Consider the following 22,140-nt stretch of genomic DNA (forward strand, 5'->3'; position numbering starts at 1 on the left):
TGCTTATTTGAAAAACTGGAAATCTATAATATAGTTTTAGAAAACTCATATTTAAATACTCACATAATGTATTACACATTTCAAGGACATTTGAGATGCGTTGGAAATGATGGTATATGAGCATACTTGACCAGCTAGGCTAGACTGGAAAATTTCATGTCAAAAGAGAAATCCTATTTCAAATTAGCTAATTTTAATAAAAAATCTGCATCAAATCAGTATTTGATTGATATTTAGCACATTTGTACTCTTGAATTTCCAACAATTAGAACAAAATATATAATTTTGTAGTATATCCAGTTGTCAAAAATCCTAGTATTTCTACTTGGTATACTAAAGAACACTACAGTCATTAGAGTCACTATTTAATTAAAGGTGCTAATTGAAAAAAAGAGCTAGGCTTCTTTTTTAGTAATGCCTGTCATGAGGGACTATCTTTGTTCCTGTAGATGGTGCCATAATGATGGACATAAAACTGCCTTAAATGAACTTAGCTGTTATTAAACAGTGAAAAAGAATATGTACTTCAGATGCTAGAGTGGTATTGCAATCTGAAGAAGAATTTTAGTGTTGAGAATTTGGTAGGTTTTTTCAAAACACAGTTTGTATATATTCATGTTAAGAAGATATATTACGGATATTATTTGTATGTGAGAAAGAAAAATTATGAAGACCACTTTCAAAGTTATCTGTGCACTCACAAATAATTCTATAAAAAGGTCAAAAATAATTTTAACAGGATATATATATATATATATATATTGTATTTTTTCTTGAGATCAGTTGACCTTAATTTATTTCTTTAACAATAACACACCCTGAGATTTTATATTCTATTTGGCCCAATTTGGAAGAGGACTTGAATCCCACATTCCAATCTGCAATCCAAACTGTATTTTTGTAGCACAGTCTAATGTATATTATATTTTTTATTTCAATTACATGAAGTTTATAGTTCTTTGTCACAAATATAAAAATATTTAATATTAGTATTTTTACAATATAATATTAAATCAGTTGCATTGAAAAGACACATGAATCAACTGACATAAACTGATCATAAAGATTAAGCAGCAAGATGTACTTGGAGACCAGAGACACAAACAAAAATGTCCTGATGAAACTGGAGGATATATTATAGACAGATAGGATCTGGCAACTCCCTCCAATGACACTACACAATTATCTAGCTTGGACAAGGGGTACGCTGCTCTTTCCTCTTCTGTGGGAGATCCATTTTGGGAATGGCTATGACATTGTAGTTTTATTTGTGAAATTTTATCTTAGCAAAAGAAAGCTATAATTATAATTATCTGTTTTCAACACTATCAAAGACCTAAGTAGAGAGGATGTACATTGAAACTAACTTCCAAAACTCTAGAATTGACAGAGACTATTATTTCCTGGACAGTTACTCAAAGTTCTTCTGTAACATTTGGACACTCATCTACAACCTACAGGCCCATGGTATATTTTTACCAAAGGAGAAAACTTGAAAGACTATTTCAAGTACATTGCAATTTGCCAGTCACTTTCTTCTGTGTCCTGCAGAATATCTGGAAGAGTGATGAAGCATGAATCTTGAAGTAGTTTTTCTCATCTTTTAGCAATTGCAACAGTAATTTTTTGTGGATCCTACATTTATACTTTATACAGCATACCATGAAACAATCCAGAAAAGAGCAGTTTCTTGCACAAGAAAATTCGATAATGAATTTCTTCAATACCCATCATTTTCTTAAAGTAATTGTTGCTGCCAAAAGTCCCACTGTTGATTAAAATCTAAGTTCTTATCAGCCTTCATTGTCCACCATGTTCAGAGAGTCCGGTTTCATCCCATGCTTATTCAGTCCCAGTCCAGCTGGCCTTGGTGGGCTCCCAATAGATCAATTCCACTGTCACAGTGGGTGGGTGCACCCCTCGTGTTCCTGACTTCCTTGCTCATGTTCTCCCTCCTTCTGCTCCTCATTTGGACCTTAAGAGCTCAGTCCGTTGCTCCAAATTGGGTCTCTGTCTCTACCTCGATCCATCGCCAGATGAAGGTTCTAAGGTGATATGCAAGATATTCATCAGTATATGATAGCCAAGGACAATGGCACTAGGTTTCGATCCTAATACATGAACTAGCTTTGTGGGAGCCTAACCTGTTTGGATGCTCACCTTCCTGGACCTATATAGAAGTGGGAGGACCTTGGACTTCCTGCAGGGCAGGGAATTTGGACTGCTCTTCAGCAAGGAGAGGAAGGGGGAATGGAGTGGGGGGAGGGGGAGAGGAGTGGGGAGAGGGGGAGGGGAGTGAGGGGAGGGGGCAATGCATGGGAGGAGGGGGAGGGAAATGGGAAATGGGGAGGAGGTGGAAATTTTAATTAAAAAAGAATAAAATAAATAAAAAAACTAAGTTCTTAAAATATTTTTAATGCTATATTATGTAGGTCATTGAAATGTTGAAGATTATCTATCTAACTGAACTACATCTCTGCAAATCTATAAAACATAAATAACATGACTAAAATTTGATTATTACAGATATCTTTTCATCTATATTTCTTAACTTTATATTACATTTAAATTAGCCCCAGAACACAATAACTTAAACAAGAACAGAAGTAGCATAAACTTAAATTTGTATCAGTAAACTAAGATCTATACCAATGCAAAGTATTCATCTCTATATCATATTCCACTTTAAATGAAATCTTAAGTCTATGCACATTTTTTAAATTATGACCTGTTCAGAGGCTTTTGACACTGTTCCAACTTAGCTCCTCTTCTTTTAAATTATCTTCAAGCAATCACATAGACAGTTGACTACTGATTTTCTGCTTCCTCATTTACAAATTTATTTAAAATTATACACGTATGTTATTCAACCTATGTTCACTTTTACTTTCTTCCAAAGTGCTTACTCTTACACCTGTGGTATCCTTTACTTGTGGTTTCCTTCATGCTATACCTCCATACAGAATCCTCACTTCATAAAATGCTAAGTGCTTCTTAAAAGCTTAGTCTCCAGCACTACTAAGTTATATATGGCACTCCGTGCTTGCCCTGCCCAGTCAATCATGATGGAGCCACTTGTGCCTCTGAGAGCCATGCACTCTGCTACACTTCAAGGCATACAGCCGGTCCACATTGCCATCAAGCAAATCAGAGCACGTTGCTCAGAAAACCCATCTAAATGCTCAGTCTCCCAAAAGAGCCAGAGGTTGTGTTGGCAGCAGGCCCAGAAAGCCTACATTTCAAAATGGTGTTTTATTTTTAACTGCTGAGTTAGGAAAACTTCTCTTAAAGAAGCTGCCACAGCAAACGACAAAAAGCTGTGTTGAACTCTGCATGTTAGTGTTTACAATTTCATTTCAGGTGTTCTCAGGTTTTTAAGTGGATTTTAATTGGTCACATAGGTGCCAATTTGTTGGAAGAAAGCTGCTTGTTCATACCTGTTGCCCAGAACCTAAGTAATCACACAGAAACTATATTAATTAAATCACTGTTTGGCCCATTAGCTCTAGCTTCTTATTGGCTAACTCTTACATATTAATTTAAACCATTTCTATTAGTCTATGTATCACCCTGTGGCTGTGGCTTAGCAGCTAAACTTCCAGTGTTTGTAACTGGTGATGCTACATGACTTCTGACTGACTCTTCACTTCTTTCTTCAAGCACTCAGTTTAGTTTTCCCCACTTATCTCTGTTTTCCTATTGCTTTGCTGTAGGCCCAAAGTAGTTCCTTTATTAACCAATGATATTCACAGCATACGGGCGGAGGGAGGGGGGATCCCACATCAGACTCTTTAATAGACGCAAATGCGAACTCATGAATTCCAAATGATAGAATAAAATGCTTACTTCTTGTGGTATAGCAAGGACCCAGAAATCCCAGTATGCCTAGTGGCAGGACTAATGAGGCCTGATTCTTATTAGAGTGAGTACTTGATTTAATGGGATCACTGAGAAGGAACGTTAAATATTTTGTCAAGAATGTTTGCCAAAATGGAATACTAATGTTTCAGTAGTTCATTTCATACTGAATAACATACAACTGCCACTAATGAACTCACTTTTTTTATTTTTTAAAGATTTTTATTTATTATGTACACAATGTTCTGCCTGCCTGTATGTTTGTGGCCAGATGGGGGCACTAGATCGCATTACAGATGGTTGTGAGCCACCATGTGGTTGCTGGGAATTGAATTCAGGACCTCTGGAAGAACAGCCAATGCTCTTAACCTCTGAGCCATCTCTCCAGCCCCATGAACTCAGTTTTTATTAAAGAGAGACAAGTAATACAAACTTCAAATATAATGTTGATTTTGAAAATTGGAGAAAAGTTTTAGAATTGGGAATATGGTGGACTTTTCCCAAAAATATTTGTTTATTAATATAAAGATTATATTGTATGAATAGAAATTGTATCAGAGAAAGAAAAACATAAAGAGCAAACACAAAGTACCCGTGAAATTAAATGTAAGACCTTGTAAACAAGCAAACATAATTGTTGATAACATGAGTATATATAAAACATTTATTTAATGAAATCATTTGATCTTGTTTTATTTCTTTATCTTTAGCACACTGTCAGTTAATTTATTATATTCCAGTTAGTTCTTTTTGGAAGAAGGCATGAAATCAATAATACTTTCTTCAATCCTATAGTTTTTTGATACATGATTTTCTAAATATAAATATATTAGGTATTATATTCAACTAAATGAAAAATATAATTATATTTTATGTATAAATTATATATGGTAGATATATTAAACATATAGTGTTTTATAATCAAAATTTAACCACATAAAAATATACAGAAGAACTGACAAACACAGATCAAAAACAGTCAGTAGCCAGATGTACTTGATAGCCCAGAGTTAAAATCAGAAAAGTTCAGACAGGAATGAAAACTTTCATATATATAGCTCAAATCAAGGCAAAGGAGCCAGAAACTCACTCAGCCAACCAGGAGTATTATATGGTATTCTCTAGTGATTAATGGAGGCAGACACCAGTTTAAAAAATAATTTTTTTATGTTTTCCCCTCAATTACCCTGCTTAATCGGAGCTTACAAACCCATCCAGACTGAGAAGGAACAAGCATAGGACCAAACTATTCCCTCTGATTGTGGTTGACAGTTGCATGGCTGGGGCAGACTGAAGGGCCACTGGCAGTGACACCAGGATTTATCCTTACGACAGGTTCTGGGTTTTTTTTTTTTTTTGGTGGGGGGGATTTTGTTTGGATGTATACCTTGATAAGGTGAGATATAGTAGTGAGGGTCTTGGACATTCCCCAAAGCAATGTGTCTTCCTCTCTGTGAGGATTGGATGTGGGTGGGGTGGGAGTGTGTGTGGAGGTAATTGGAGGACGGGAGGGGGTGGGAATGTGCATTGGTATGTATAATGAAAAAAAGATTTTCTTGTGTGTTCCACTTTCATTTACCCTGCATATTTTACAACACACCGGGAGGAGGGAGACACAGATGAATCAACAGCTCTGGTGGAGGAGATCTCTAGGTAAACTGCAGACCTGTGCTTTCCATACCTTGGTTTGAGATCTCTGTCTTTAACGGTTCCTATTGCATCTATACTTGAATGCACATTCTCTTCCAACAGAAGGCCTTACGATAAAATGAAAATATCTGTACTGAAGCATTCTACCTGTAAATCTGCTGTCTAATATCAAGCTTTTAGATGGATTTATTCAAAGTTTGGCTATAAACAATCTCAGACAAGGAATCCTGTTTCAGTGCCATGCAGAAGACAGAGGGAATAGAAACCTAGGAAAGGCCAGAAATTTGGGGGATTTTCCATTCTTCTACTAAGAGTCACCTGCTCCTCTTTGCAATGCAGGAAATGTATTTGTGTCTCTAAAGCCACTGCTTCAGACTATATCTGTAATTTTTGACTCCATCTTGTTTCTGCAATATCCGCAAGGAAGATTAACTTTGGGAATCAATACCTGACAGAATTCGTAGTTGTACTGATCAACTGCACAATCAGACATTTTTCTGATATAATGGCTATGCCAGGCAGTAGTCTCACATAGCCACCTGGGTCTTCTTGAAAATTTCAAGTGTTATATTCCCTAATCAGTTTGCTTATGAAATCTGGCATGTATTTTCTGAATGTCATACCAACAAAAGGCATCTGGAAGAACAGAATCACCATTATCCATAGCAGGCAGGCAGAGAGGCTTTCATGTATATAACCAAGACAGAAGGTAAAGTGGCTGTGTATAGAATCATCCTCTAGTTACAACAGGAGGGTTGTCTCTTTTGCTAATTGGAATAAATACCTAAGTTAAATAACATTTTTCCTGTCATCCACTTACAATTTTGCTTTTTCCTGCCACAGCACACATTTAGATGGGAGGGAGAAATATATCAACAGCTCTGAATGAGTTCTGAAGGAGCAGCAGGAGCTCTGCCTGCTCAGTCTGTCTGACAGGCACCGGAACCACCAACACTTGCTGGACAATAAAGATTATTACACTTACTCCAATTCACTTTAATTGCCTAAGGAAGGTAAGGACATTGTAAAACTTGAAAGCTATATGATTACAGATAATATTACCATTCTGGTTTTAGTAACCAGTATGCTTATGCTATAGATAGTATTCTGCAAGGTTTATGATATGTTCCCAATAAATCCATTTAGCTGGTTTGGGGAATTAGCTATGTTTTTCAAATTATATCTCTAAGAATATGTTTTGATACCATAGCCAAGGATGAGTCACTCTCAGAAATGACATGTTCTTTACACTAATAATGAACAGCTAGCTGAAAATATTAATACTATTAAAAAGGATAATATTAATTTAATAGACAACATCCAATTTATGCTGAAGGCTACTGAGATTTTATAACATGGAATGTGCAAAATAAGGACCAGATGATAAATGATTCAATGTGGGTACTAGAACAGCATACAGGACTGGAGATTCAGACCTTACAAAAGTCAGTGGTAATATGATTTGAAATGGTTGAGGAAAATGTTGATACCAATGGGCAGGGAGAGAAGGTAAATTAAGAGAATTTAGATACTCCAGTATGGGTCATATTTGGGAATGGCTTACCCTGAGTATTAACTGCTTATACAGTTATCTCCTCTGAGAAGCATTTTGGTCCAATATACTCTAAGGTAGTCAAATAATATAAATGGCAACCTATAGGTATGAGTAACGTAAAGGAAATTAAGCAAGCGATAGTATCTTATGGCTTACACACACCATTTGTTAGGGACAGGATTCAGAAATCAGAAAAAAATGAATCATATATGAGTGTTAAACAAGGCAGAAGAGAACACAGTGACATTTTACAAAGACTAAGGCAGTACATATAGGAGTAACAGACTCAGAAGATAGACGTGTACTTTTAGAATCTGTGGCTTTTTAAAATGCAAACTTAGAATGCAAAAAGATACTTGAGCCTCTAATTGTCAGATCAGCACCAATATATGAAGGGATCTTGCATACAATGAATTTTGAGTCATTTGAATATAGTACTGAGGCTTAGCTAGGAGAAGCAGTTTTCAATGTATGAGGAAACAACAAAATGCCAAATGAGGAAAGATTATATGAGCAAGGGAGGTTCAAGATCCTGAGAGGGAAACCTACAGAGAACAGTACCATGATTATGGGAAACCATGAACTCTACACCAACAGCTGTGAAGCCTGTATTCTACTGATCCAAGCCATCTGCCTATGAGAGACAACTGTATATCTTGCTCTATTTTAGGTGACAATTGCAGGTGGACCTGCATTTATTTCTAATGCATGCTCTAATATTTTGGAGACAATTCCATAAAGGGATGTCTAAATCGTCTTGATATGGTAGGGTTTTGGTACTGCCTCAGCTTAATGTACCAGGCTTTGTTGACTCTCCATGAGAGGCCTTGCTGTTGGGAGGAATTAATCAAGAACGAGCTGTTGGGAGGCAAGCATGTGGGAAGAGGATTTGGTAAAGAACAGTGTTTATAATGTAAAATGAATAAAAATAATGAATAAATAGAAAACAATTACATAAATGCCAACTTATCAGTGACTCAAATATTATCTCATTTAATTTCATAATAAACTCATAATGAAGCAAAAAGAAGAGCTGCAGAGACACTTGTACATGAATATTTATAAACACACAGCATTCTGTCTGAGTTTTTTTTTTGTCCTGATATTTTTTTACTAAACATCTGCATTTTTCTTTGATGAGACAAATCTTAAACTACTATGTCCGTTGCAGTTTAACACAGCTGAGAACACAGCATGTGTTGTTACATGGAATTTGTGGCTGGCTCCTCACTCTTGTTTCCCTCAGAGACTAGTTTCATGGCTGAGGTATCAGGGATCCATGATTACCACTGCACCTCTGAGACATTATTGAGTAGCATACAGCCTTCCGTTAATAAACCTTATTAAGTATTTAGATGGAGGGCCACTTAATAGAGCCATACTCCTGTTAGTCACCAACAACCATCCCAAAAGTCATCTCTTAATAAGCTATTCCTCTCCTTGCCACTAGCATTGATCTTAGCTGAACAAAGGCAGTTATTCAGAAGCCGTGTTTGACTCCATTTTTTGATTCCTTTGAATCTTTCATTATATTTCTTAGTTGTTATGTAGTAATTAGTGCCCCACATCAGAACGCCGTGAGTAGGCAGAGTTCTGTGTCCCACCAGACAGTTCCTAAATAACAACAGAGAAAATTATTTTTAATTATATACACTCAATCAATAGTTCAGGCTTATTACTTAGCTAACTTGTACATTTTTGATTAATTGTATTTCTTATGTGTGATTTCATGTGGTTGGTAACTTTTCTGAGTATAGCAAGTACATCTCCTTCCCACTGCTTCTCATGATACTGAGACTCCTCCATTTTTTCCATCTGATTTTTCTGGTTCTTAAGCTTAACTTAATCCTCCTAGATATATTCCAGTCAGGGACTTTATTAAATCAATCACAATTACATATATTCATCCAGGATAAAAGAATATTCTATACCCTGATCTTGATTTTCAATTTACACACCCTTTTATTATATTTTATTGATTTGCTGGCGGAGACATAAATCACCATCCTGCTATCTGCTTGGCAAGCTTTACGATTAAAATCTATTCAGGAAAAGTGATGTACGTTATTTTATATGAATATTTAGTACAAATTATCTTTATTTATTCCTTACATGTTTCACTTGCTGGGCAGTGATTTCATCCTGAATGCTCAAGTTGAGAAATTGAAGAACCACCTCATGAATATGAAAGGTGAGCCTCCCAGCTGATGCTTAATATCTTACACATGTTGGGCTGTGATATACAATTGTCTTAAAATATGGGATTAGTGACAAAGCCCATTTTCCCTGTCTGGATTCTCCTCCCATTCTGTGACATGAAGTAATTAATTGCAACAACACAATTTCAAAGAGTTAAAACACTGTGACTTTAATCATTTTTCATGAGATAAGCACAACCTAGAAAACGAAGTATTTAAGTCCTCATTTTGTTTCTATCTATGACCTAAAATTACTCAACAGCAAAATCACATTTAATTAACACTATGTTATATGTAAGGGTTCCATTTTGCTTTACACATGCATGGTTCACCTGCTACCATAAAAACACACATCACTAACACAGTTAAATTTACTAGGTAAGCTGTTTCAGGAAGGTATTCCCATAACAGCTTTGATCTCTTTGTATGTATTTTCACTACTCCTATTCTTCAACTGGGCTTTGGTAGGTCAGCCCTCTGATAACTACGGATCTTGGCATATGCTTTCATTAGTTGCTGGATTACAGGTTCTATGATGACATTCAAGAGAGACGTAAATCTGACTACAAGGCAATGGCTGTTCAAATACCCACTCCACTATTGCTTAGGTTTTCACTGGGGTCATCCTTGTTTTTCTGGGAATTTCTCCAATTCTAGGTTTTTGCAGGTCCCTTAATGGCTCCCTCAATCAAGGTACCTTTTTGCATCTCAACAATCCTGTTCTTTCAAGTTTTCCTCCGCTCCCCTCTCCTTTTATCCACACCTCATACTCTTTCAAATTTCCTTCTCCCTTAACCCATACTTTTCCAATTTTCTCAGATGATCTTCCGCTTACCACAGGGATCTATGTATGTTTTCCTTGTGACTTAGCTTCTCTGGGTCATGAGCTATAGGTTACCTATTATTTGCTTTATAGCTGGTGTTCAATTATGATTGAGTACATATCATCCTCATCATTCTGGGCAAACTTTGTATATAACTCTAAGTTAGGTATTGATGAGTCTTACAGTTGGTGGATTTCCAATTTTCTGAGAAACTGTCATACTGAAATCCAGAATGTTGTACAAGTTTTAATCCCATCTTCATTCTGTGTCTGAAATGGAATATACAGGAGTTTCCTTCATGTTGCTCTTATTACATTATATACATGAGAATGATAGAGGAAGAACCCAGACAATTGCCCTTTTCTTGACAACATCATTTACTATTCAGAGAAAATAATTCAACATTCGGGTTTACAGAGGACCATATCATATTTAGTGAATAATTAGAATACCATAATCTTTAATCTTTAGAGTGGTTTACAGTGTGGTCTGTGAGTTATAGTCATTATCTTATTCTTTTGCTTTTATGGTTATATTGTTACCCGAGACAGCCAAGTAACAGTCTCAGTAATCAACAAGCACATTTGGAAATTTGCAAACCTAGAAAATATTTTTGGAATACTTGTTTTTCTAAAGCAGGCATGCTGGTATTATACCATTCAGGGACATAAGAGAAGTGTGATAACAGGAAAGTTTCTGAGCATCCATGGCCTGCAAGGCTAGAATGGCACATTTAAGTACAGGAAGAAATCCTATCTCAAATCTGCTAGTTGTAATCAATATCTGCATCACACCAGTATTTGATAATATGTAAGAATATTTTCCCTAATGAATTTTCAAAAACTGGACCTAAATGCATAATTCAGTGCTCAAAAATTCCAATATGCCTACTGTCGGGAAAAATGAAGCCAAACTCTTATTAGAGTGATTATTTATTGTTTTGAACTAATTGAGAAGGAAATTCAGAATTATTTCAGGGTAGCTTTCCATGAAATACACTCATGTACCAATAGATGGTTTCTAAGTGATAGACATACAAGTTCCTTAAATAAATTCTCTTTTTATTAAAAAATAGAGAAAAATACTTCAGAATTAATAGTGATTATGGAATTTGGAGAGAAATTTATGTATTTAGAATCTAGTGTATCTTTTAAAGTAAATACATTAAATTAATATTTAGAAGATAATTTATGTATATTAATTGCATGTAAGAAACAAAAATATGAACTCCACTTCTTGCAAAGGTTAGTTTGTAAGCATGCATAAGGACTTAAAACACGCAAACACAAATGTTAAAAATAAAAATATTTAAACTTTTTTTGAAATAAATTTATCTGTATAATTTTATCATTAATATACTGTGGGATTCTATATTACAGTTGGGTCTCTTTGGAAGAGGGCATGAAACCAACATTTCTTTCTACAATCCACCTATCTCCTATACAACACTCTAATGGACTTAGATATATTATGTATTATAATTTAACATGGAAAATTTTAATTATATATCATATTTATATATATTCATGTTATTTCTATTATATGTAACACATTTAATTATAATTTGACTGCATAAAAAAACCACACATCAAAAGAGAAAAAAAAATCACACAGAATCGGAAGTCAGACGCACTTGACTGTACACAGTAACAATTAGAAATCTCCAAACAGGAATGGAGTCTTCCATGTATACAGGTAGATTCAAGGCAAAGGCACATGCAAAGTCACTCAGACTCAGACAACCAGTCATACTTAACCAGTATTTTCTGCTTTTAACCGGAGGCAAAACACAGGTTTGTTTTATCCTATGCTCACATTTAAATTGCTATGCATCTTTTAACACACAATAAGGGGGAAGAAACAGCTCTGGATGAGATCACCAAGATAAATGCAGTCCTGTGCTTTTGGTTTGAGAGCTCTCTTCTTATTGGTTCATACATGGCATAAAAATGTCTGCACGGAGGGATTTTACCAGTCAGGCTCTTGACTAAAGTCGAGCTGGACTTTAGTCAGGCTCCTGATGGTAAACACCACAGAGAAAATGTCTGTCCCAGACCCCTACAAAAGACAGAAGCAATAGAAATTAAGGAAAGCAAGGATTTGGTGTGATTTCCCATGCTCCTGCTAAGAGTCACCTCTTCCTGTTTGCAGTGCAGCAAATGTGCTCGAGTCTCTGAAGCCACTGCTTCAGCCTTAATATCTGTGATTCCTGGGTTAGTCTTGGATTCTGCATTTTCTGTAATCAAAATTTACTTTCGGAGTCAATTCCTGACAACACCCGGGGATGTAATGATTATATGCGCCATTGGACACCCGGTAAGATAATTGCAGTGTCCGGAAATATCCTCAGGCACCAGGGAACCTGAAAATTATAAGTGGCAGATTCCCCAGTCAGTGTATTAGGGACTCTGACATGGTATTTCTGAATGTGATAACAGTAAGCTGAAATCGGCAGCACAGAATCGCTATCAGCCATCATCAGGAAGAAACAGAAAATTTCAAGTAGATAGACAGGATAAGACCCAAGAGGTGGGATGTATAACCATCTCCTAGTTACCTGCAATGGGTTCCTCTTTCAATAATTGCATTCTGGTCCTAGGTAAAAGACACTTTTTCCTGTCATCCACTTTCGGCTTCTTTTTTATACAGGACCAAACAGTTAGATGGGAGGGAGAAATGAGTCAGCAGCTCTGATGCAGATCTCCAAAGTTACTACAGGATTTGTTCCTATTGGTGGAATTGAGATCATTCTCCTCGATGTTCTAGGAACAATTTGAATGCACACACTCCTTCGGTCAGAGGCAAGGAGTGCTGGTCTTTCCTGTTCAGGGTCTGGCTATATTTCAGCTCTCAGCTGCTCATGGTTAGAATAGAAACCTGAATATACATTGGCCCAGACAAATCAGGCTGCTCTAGATGTCTATATGAGACAGAGCCCAAGGAAATTAGCAAAGTCAGGTACTGTTTTATTCCCTGTATTAATGTTTTGAGTCACCTGCTACAGTCTTCTGTGCAGCAAGTCGATCCCTGCTCTTGATCTCTTCTTCTCTTTAAACTTGTGGCACCACTGTCTCAGTCTTGAACACTGCAGTATCTGCAAGGAAATAATTCACTTCAGGTTTTAGCATCTGACAGCGTCAAGGGGACTCATGCCCTTTCCTCTTTTCATCGAGTTACATTGTGAAAATGGGTATGGAATTGCAGGATTTTTTTTTTCATGCAAACTTAGAATCATTGAAAAATATTATGCAGTAACATATGAAAGCACTATCGTGTCTGTCAATCAAAGACTCTGAAGTTAAGGTATAGAAGAAGAAACATAATTCTTATCATACTATATTTTACAATATCTCTCCTAATTGAAGCAACTCAATTATGTACAAATATTTATATCAGTTTATGGGTGTGTACATGTATGAGACTGACTATGCATAATTATATTTATACATACATATGCATGCATATGTACACTTTCTTAATGTGGGTTAGAATTTTATACATGAGTACTATATTTATGTGATTTCACATTCATTTGTGCTCCCTCCTTTAAAGCAATATTTATACTAAGAATGTTAAAATAAATCCAACTACATAAAAATTGGTATATTTTATTATACAGTTACAATTGTATACATTATTTGGACACACTGAATATACACTGTTGTGATTTTATATAAACAATTTTGCATTGATCATTTTTAAAACAAAGGCTTATCAATGTTACTGTATAGTAGAAAATGATCCTTTCAAACTTAGCCTTCAATATTTTTTAGTGACTTTTCTGCTAATTGTGTTAATTTTAGAGAATTTTCTATCTCTACTAATATTTCAATATGGGATGCCATTATGATAAACATTTTTCTTTGTTTCTTTGCTTTCATTTAATTTTGAATGACTTTCAAGATTTCTAAAATTTTGATTTTTATTACCTTTTTATTATATAATAAAAATACTACTTTTTATTATTTTAATAGTGCTTTATTAGAAGACACTGTCTTCTTAGCAGATATCCTCTTCCGTGGGACAAAAAAAAAATCTGTCTGGACATTGTATGAAATGTTTTCTGAGTCAAGAATAGTGCTGAGCTTTTGGATTTATCAGCTAGCCTCTGAACAAGCATTCTTAGTAGTTTGATTTTTGAGCAGTTGTGGAATTGTGTAGAAATGCTGTAAAATCATATTTTCTTTTTTTCTGCAAGTAAAAGCTAATGTTTACTGTGGGTTTAGGAACAAATATATAGGACACAGATAGAAATTACATTTGTTCAGAGAAGTTGCAGATGAAATTTCTGTTTCTGTTACCATTGTCTTCTTAACCATTTGGAGTAGGCTAGAGTACTTCATTTGGCAAAATTTTCTTCCTGTCAATGGGTTACTAAAAAAGTTAGAGTAAATGTTCAAACATGTGTATGCATACCAAACCAGTAATACCCTCTGAAGAGCTAAATGTTGGTAAATTATGACATTTGAAGGAGCTGAATAAATCATGCATTTTAGCTTGACATGTTGCAGTTCTGTTAGTTTCAGTTTAAAATTATTTAAAGTATTTTTAAAAAAATAACTGTAAAACCTAATTTTATGTAATTCTGAGTTTTTATGTATGAGAGATTCCTGAATGTTGCTCTCATTTGATGTTTCTGTGGATTACATAAAAGCAGCAGAGACACTGGAATGATCCTATTGTTTTAGTCCAGGAGGCAGACAACAAGTTTTGAAACTGTAGGAATTCAGAAAGTTGAATCTTATGTAGTATGGAGTTTGTGTGTTTGTTTCCAAGCTACCGAGACTCCTGAAATAACCACACAGAAACTATTTTATTTAAGAAACTGCTTGGACCATTAGCTCTAACTTCCTATTGCCTAACACTTACATATTAATTTAACCCATTTCTATTAATCTGTGTATGACCACATGGCTGTGGCTTACCAGCTAAAGTTCTGGAGATTTCTCTGGTGGGGTGACATGGCATATTTCTGACTTAACCCTTCTTTCTCCTAGCATTCTGTTTAATTTTCCCTGTCTAACTAAGTTCTATCCTATCAAAAGGCAAATGAATTTTTTTTTTATTCACCAGTGGTATTCACAGCATACAGAGGGAAATCCCATATTACCTTCACTTTTTTGTTTAAATAAAAAGGAAGATTTTTACTTTGACATAGTAAATTTATATATAACAAAACAGGTATCAAGAAATAATTAAAGTTACAATATTTATATCTACTTTATCTTTTTTTATAATTAACAAAAATTATATCTACTTTCTATCTATTCCTCAACCTCATCACAGACTATAGAAAGTTATAATATTATCTATCTAAGTAAACAAAGAAATACATTGTAAGCAACTTCCAAAACTCTAGGAATGACAGAGCCAGCTTGCTACCTGGAGAGTCATCCAAAGTTCTTCTGTACCACCTTCAGCCTAGAGGACCAGACTTTCCATAAAATGGGATATTTCAAAGATATTTCCATGTATAATGGCACTTTGTCTGTGTCCTGAAGAATGTCTGACAGACTCTTTCATAAAGCAGGTATCCTGAAGGGTCATCTCACTTTTAGGCAAGTTCAGCAGTCATTTCTCTGTGGGCCCTGCATGTCCAGTTCATCAGCAGTCTAGATAAGAGCAGTTTCTTGCAAAAATGGCTAACCAAATCCATAAGGAGACTCTTTGATGCCCATCTTCCTATTATAGTAAATTGGAGCTGCCAGAAACAGATGGGTCTCATTGTCATGAAAAGTTCTTAGTTCTTAAAACATTTGAAATGCCATATTCTCAAGTTCTCTGAAAGATTTGAATAATACCTAACTAACTAAAGTATATCTCTATATATTTAGAAAATATAACTAACATGACTACCTTCTTGATATTATAGATAACTCTCTATTATCCTTTTTAAAATTATACCTTAAATTTTTAAATGAACTAAACAAACACAATACCTTGATCAAGAACAGAAATATACATGTACAATATAGCAAAATTACCTTAAATTCGTATCAGTATATGAAGATCCATACCAAAGCAAATTATTCATCTCTATAGCATATCCCCCTTTAAATATAAACAAACATTTATAAGCAATATTTGGGAATATGGGCATAGTTCTGTTCATACTACTTTCTGCTGTTTGAGAGCATTGTTAATCAAGTCTTCCATGGTATAGCCTGTGAAAACAAAAGAAGAACCACTTTTCCAAAGAAACATATCCTTACACTCAAATTATCATGAAACCTTTGAAATATATATGTTGTTTTAGCGTGACAGTCCCGAGAAGCAAATGTCTCTCTGCAGCCAAAAAAAAAAAAAAATCAGAGATAACATATTAATATACACAATGCAGACTCTCTGTGATCTTCGCATCTTTACGTGGCTTATTCTTTCTTGATTCCTTTTTAGCTATGACTGTCTGTATTCCATCTCTTTAAAGTCTTTACCTTTATTAAAAAGCCACTTATTTCCTTTTATAACTATCTATATTCCTTTCCTTCTCTTTCCCAAGCCTATGTATATTTATCCAACAATGTGACCAATTAGAGGTCTTAATTTATGTCTAAATCTGTCTTCTTGTGTATCTGTATTTATTTTTATTAACCAGCAGTGCTTTTTAAAATGCCAAGCACTTAATCAATTTAAGTGTCCCCATTGTTAGGGGAAATATGATACTACTTGCTCGCCTTACCCAGTCCACAATAGTGGAGCAGCTTGCAACCTCTAAGAACCATACACACTGCCCCATCTCTAGGCACACAGCTGGTCCATGTTGCCACTAAGCAAGTCATAGCACATTGCTTACAAACCCCATTCAAATGCCCTGTCTCCTGGAAGATCTTGAGGTCATGGCTTAGAAAGCTGGCATTCCAAAATGGTGCTGCTTTTTTTCTGCTGCTGCTGAGTTAGGAAAATCTCTCTTAAAACAGCTGCAGAATTTCACCAACAAACAAGAAGCTTTGTTTAGCTCTGTATTTTTGTGTCTAGAAATCTTTTTCAAGCTTTCAGGTTTTACGTGGATTTTAGTCAATCATGTTGGGCTGCAATCAGTTGAGGGAAATGCTGCTTGTTAGTTCCTGGCTGGCCAGCTAGCTCTATCCATAAGGCATGAGACTCCTAATCTCAGGGTTATGGGTTTGGGCCACTTATGGATGCCAATTTGGAAAATAAAGCATGCTTGTTCATTTCCCAGCTGCCCAGACTCCCAAAATAATGACACAGAAACTATATTATTTAAAGTACTATTTGGACTATAGCTCTAACTTCTTATTGGCTAACTCTTGCATATTAATTTAACCCATTTCTATTAATCAGTATATCACCTCATGGCTGTGGCTTACCAGCTAAAGTTACATTATCTGTCTCTGGTGGGGCTACATGGCATCTCTCTGAATCCACCCTTTTTTTCTCCCAGCATTCCCTTTAGATTTCCCAGCCTACATAAGCTTGGCCCTATCAAGAGTCCAAGGCAGTTTCTTTATTTACCAATGGTATTCACAGAATACAGAGGGAAATCCCACATTCAATCAGAGGAAAGAAAGTAGTAGAATAGTTATTTATATAAAAGAAACAACTGTGTGTACTGTAAATGATATCCCTTATGTTATTTTCTGCTTTTATGTTCATAAAATGCACAAACTCATAGAGGGCTCTGTCCATGAAGAGATAATTTGAAATATTAACAGGTGGATCTATTTATAGTATGTGCATATGAAAAAACTATATACTAGCATTATTATGCAGTCCCAGGACGTGAAGCATATGTAGTGAATGCAGGATCTCTGAGATTTACTGGCCTTATTTCATACCACAGGGGGAAAATTCCAACATGGTGACATGATATTACACTAATGCATACAAATAGTATTTGATGGATACTTATGTACACATGTATTTTTGAATTTCCATTGTGCAAGTGTACACATATAATTGTTTCACTGTAAATTCCAGACAATGTTCTACTGTATAATGAGGAACCACTATGAATTCAAAATGTTATCAGATTTTCACAGGTATGCTATATTTGAAATGATACTCATGTGCTAATATAGTGCCCCAAATGCAAACACACACACACTCACACACACAAGCACACATTTTCCCTGAAGTCAGATGTAACTGAAAAGATGGAAGAGGTATGTAACCTAAGGATGGAGTACTGATATAGGTCATTGCAGACAAAATCTAGTGATGGCAATACATATAACAAAGCAGGTATCCAGCAAGAATTGCAGTTACAATATTTATAACTGTTTTATGTTTTATCATAACTAAGGAAAACTATAATTATATATATACTTAAACTCCATCAGAAATTCCATAAGGATATAATATTACATAAGTTAACAGGATGTGAATAGTAAGTACTTTCCAAAACTCTAGAATTGAGAGAAACATTTCACTGCCTGGACAGTAACCAAAGTTTTTCTGCATCTTTGTGGGCATCTCATTTCAGCATACAGGCAATTATTAACTTACAGACTTTTTCAGGAAATTTCAAAGACAGTTTCACCTATACTGACAGTTTGTCAGTCACTTTCTTCTGTGTCCTACACAATGTCTTGTAAACTCTTTCATGAAGCAAGAACCCTGAAGGAAAATATCAACTTCTTTTGGCATTTTCAGCAGTTTTTTTCCCCGTGGGTCCTGCATGTCCAGTTCATACAGCATAACAGCAAGCAGTCCATACAAGAGCAGTTTCTTGCCCAAATGTCTAGCAACCTCCATAAGAAGTCTATTTGATGCCCATCTTCCTCTTGAAGTAATTGTTGCTGCCAGAAGCAGTTGTGTATGTGTCTCATTGTCAGGAAAAGTCCTACATTTTAAAAGATTTTTAATACCATATTCTGTTATTCTTTGAGAGCTTTGAAGAATAAGAATCCATCTGAACTATAACTCAGTACATCTCGAAAACCTAAATAACATGACTACAAACTTGGCTATTATAGATGACTCTCTACTAAAATATATGTAATTATAAGTTACATTTTTAAACTAGCTGCACAAACACAATACCTTAATCAAGATCAGAAATATTGATTCTTTTTTTAAAATTTATTTATTAAAAAATTTCCACCTTCTACCATTTCCCTCCCACTTCTCCCACTCCCCAATCCCTCCCTCTCCAGTTGTAAGAAAAGTCAGGAAGCCCTGCCCTGTGGGAAGTCCAAGGCCCTCCCTGCTATATCCAGGTCTATGAAGGTGTGCATCCAAACAGACTAGGCTCCCAAAAAAGTCAATACATGCAGTAGAATCAAAACTCAGTGCCATTATCATTGGCTTCTCACTCAGCCCTCATTGTCAGCCACATTCAGAGAGTCCGGTTTGACCACGTGCTCGTTCAGTCCCAGTCCAGCTGGCCTTGGTGAGCTCCTGTTAGATCAGTCATTTGAGCCATAAGCAAAGGACATTGAGCCTATAATTCGTGATCCTAGAGAAGCTAAATAAGAAGGTGAACCCAAAGAAAAACATATATTTATCCTCCTGGATATGGGAAGTGGACAAGATCGCTGGGCAAAAGTTGGGAGCACAGGGGTGGGGGTGCAGTGGGGGGAAGGGGATATGGGGAGAGAGAAGGGATAAGGGGAGGATTGGGGAGAGCTTGGGGGAATGGGATGGTTGAAATGGAGGAAGGGTGGATATGGGAGCAGGGAAGATTTCTTAATTAAGGGAGCCATTTTAAGGTTGGCAAGAGACTTTTTTTGTCCAAAGAGATGTCCTCAGCCAGGTCCTTGGGCAGCAGATGAGAGGGTGCCTGAACTGGCATTATCCCATAGCCACACTGATGAATATCTTGCATATCACCATAGAACCTTCATCCGGCGATGGATGAAGATAGAGACAGAGAGCCATATTGGAGCACTGGACTGAGCTCAGAAGGCCCAGATGAAGAGCAGAAGGAGGGAGAACATGAGCAAGGAAGTTAGGACTGGGAGGGGTGCGTCCACCCACTGAGACGGTGTGACTGTTCTAATGTGAGCTCACCAAGAAATATTGATTCATAAATTTGTGTAAATAAACCAAAATCGGTACCAATGCAAATCTCTATAGCATATTCCCCATTAAATGTAAACAAACATTTATTAACTATTTTGGGGCATTTGGTTGTGTTTATATGTAGAGGGAGACATAAATTTCCATTCTTGCTATCTGTTTGACAAGTTTTACGATTAAAATCTATTCAAGAAAATATTGATATATATTATTTCATATGTATATTTAGTTTAAAATACCTGTGTTTATTCCTTGCATAGTTCACTTACTCAGCAGTATTTTCATAATGAATGCTCATGTCTAGAAACATAAGAACAACCATATGAACATGCAAGTTGATCCTGCCCAGATGATGCTTAATATCTTACCACTGGCTGGGCTATGATCTACAACTGCCTTAAAATAAGTGATTAATGAACAGGCCCATTTTATTAGTCAGGCTGCATATCCAATTTTGTGGCATGAAGTAAACACATACCACAATATCAAAGAGTAAAAACACTGTGACTGTGATTATTTCCCATGAGATAAAGAAAACTTAGTAAAAGGAAATATTCCAGTACTCGTTGTTTTTCTGTCTACAACTTGCAATTACTCAAAAGCAAATCACAGATAAATAACACTATGTTATATGTAAAGTTTCTCTTTTGCTTTATGTGCAATTTTCCTGGAACTTTAAAAAGACACATCACAAGCACAGGTAATTTAATTAGGTATTTATTTTAATTAATATGAGCATATAATATTTCCATTACATTATTTTTTTTCATTTTGTTCCCACTAGATCTGGGCTGAGCTAGGTAGCTTTTCAGAGACTGGGTTTCCTAAAGTCAGAACAAGCAGGATGGATAAATCCTGGTCCCACTTCCCGAGTCCCTACAGTCTGCCACTGACATAAATCTGTCCCACAAAACTCAAAGGGCCTAGTTATTACTATGCTGGCTCCTTCACTGTCATGCCAGAAGTGCTAAGCTACCATTAGCTCAGGTAAGCTGTTTCAGTTGGTATTCCCATTAAGGCCTTGATTCCTTAGCAAGTATTCTCACCTCTCTCAATCTTCATTTGGACTTTGGGAGTTCATCCCTGTAATCAACTGTTGATTTCTGCATCTGCTTCCATTAGTTGCTGGGTATAGGTTCTATGATGACATTTTAAGTTGTGGAAGGCCACTTGTTTATTTTCTGGCCACTTAGATTCCAGAAATATTCACACAGAACCAATTATTTAGATCACTGCTTGGCCCATTGGCTCTAGCTACTTATTGGCTCATGCTTACTGTTATGCCCAAATCTGTGAGGTCCCTGCAAAAACCAACAAAGGAACTGAGTCCTGTATATAAAAGCAAAGAGTATTTAATCAACTTCGCAAACTCTATCTCTCCACGTGTCCAACGTATCAGAATAACTGGTGAACCCCAAGCTCAATTAGAATTGGGTTCTTATTGTAGTAAAGGTGGGGTTGAGGGACTCTGAGGTTCAGGACCCCAGATTGGCTGCCATTTGTCTAGGTGTGTCCTGGTGAATATCTACAGAGGTTGGAATGTTAGGCATTTCCTTTGAATGGTCTGTTCTTGTGTAGTGGTAGGGTCATGCAGTCAGGTAAACTACTGAAAATCAGGCCTCTTATTAAATTTATCGAGGGCTGAGTTCTACTCTGGCAGGTGATAGTGGTTGAAAATAAGAACTTTCCATACTTAGCTTATCATGGCTTGCCCCCACACTTACTTCTTAATTTAATCCATATCTATATAAACTGTATATTGCCACATGGCTGTGGCTTACTGGGTAAAGTTCTAGCATATGTCTCAGGCAGAGTAACATGGCTTCTCTCTGACTATGCCATTCTTTCTTCCAGCATTCAGTTTGGTTTTCTCTGCGTAACTCGATTTCTGTTACAGGCTGAAGACAGTTTCTTTAATAACCAATGGTATTCACAACAAACAGAGGGGAATCCAACATCACCTCCTCTTTTCTGTTTAAATAAAAAGAAAGGTTTTCACTTTAACTTAGTAAAATTACATAAAACTAAACAGGTATTGAGAAAGAAATATAGTTACATTCATATCTACTTTACC

General features: G+C 36.0%; 1 long non-coding RNA gene across 1 annotated transcript in view; it reads left to right on the forward strand.

Annotated features, from left to right (window-relative positions):
* LOC130865074 (uncharacterized) overlaps positions 1–22,140 on the forward strand; it is a 109,850-nt gene that overhangs the window by 33,799 nt on the left and 53,911 nt on the right. The window contains exons 5-6 of the long non-coding RNA XR_009056074.1: positions 6,352–6,521; positions 9,196–9,254. This is a non-coding gene — a long non-coding RNA (uncharacterized LOC130865074). The remainder of the gene's footprint in view (positions 1–6,351; positions 6,522–9,195; positions 9,255–22,140) is intronic.

Source organism: Chionomys nivalis, chromosome 23 (genome assembly GCF_950005125.1).
Source record: "Chionomys nivalis chromosome 23, mChiNiv1.1, whole genome shotgun sequence".
NCBI lineage: Eukaryota > Metazoa > Chordata > Mammalia > Rodentia > Cricetidae > Chionomys > Chionomys nivalis.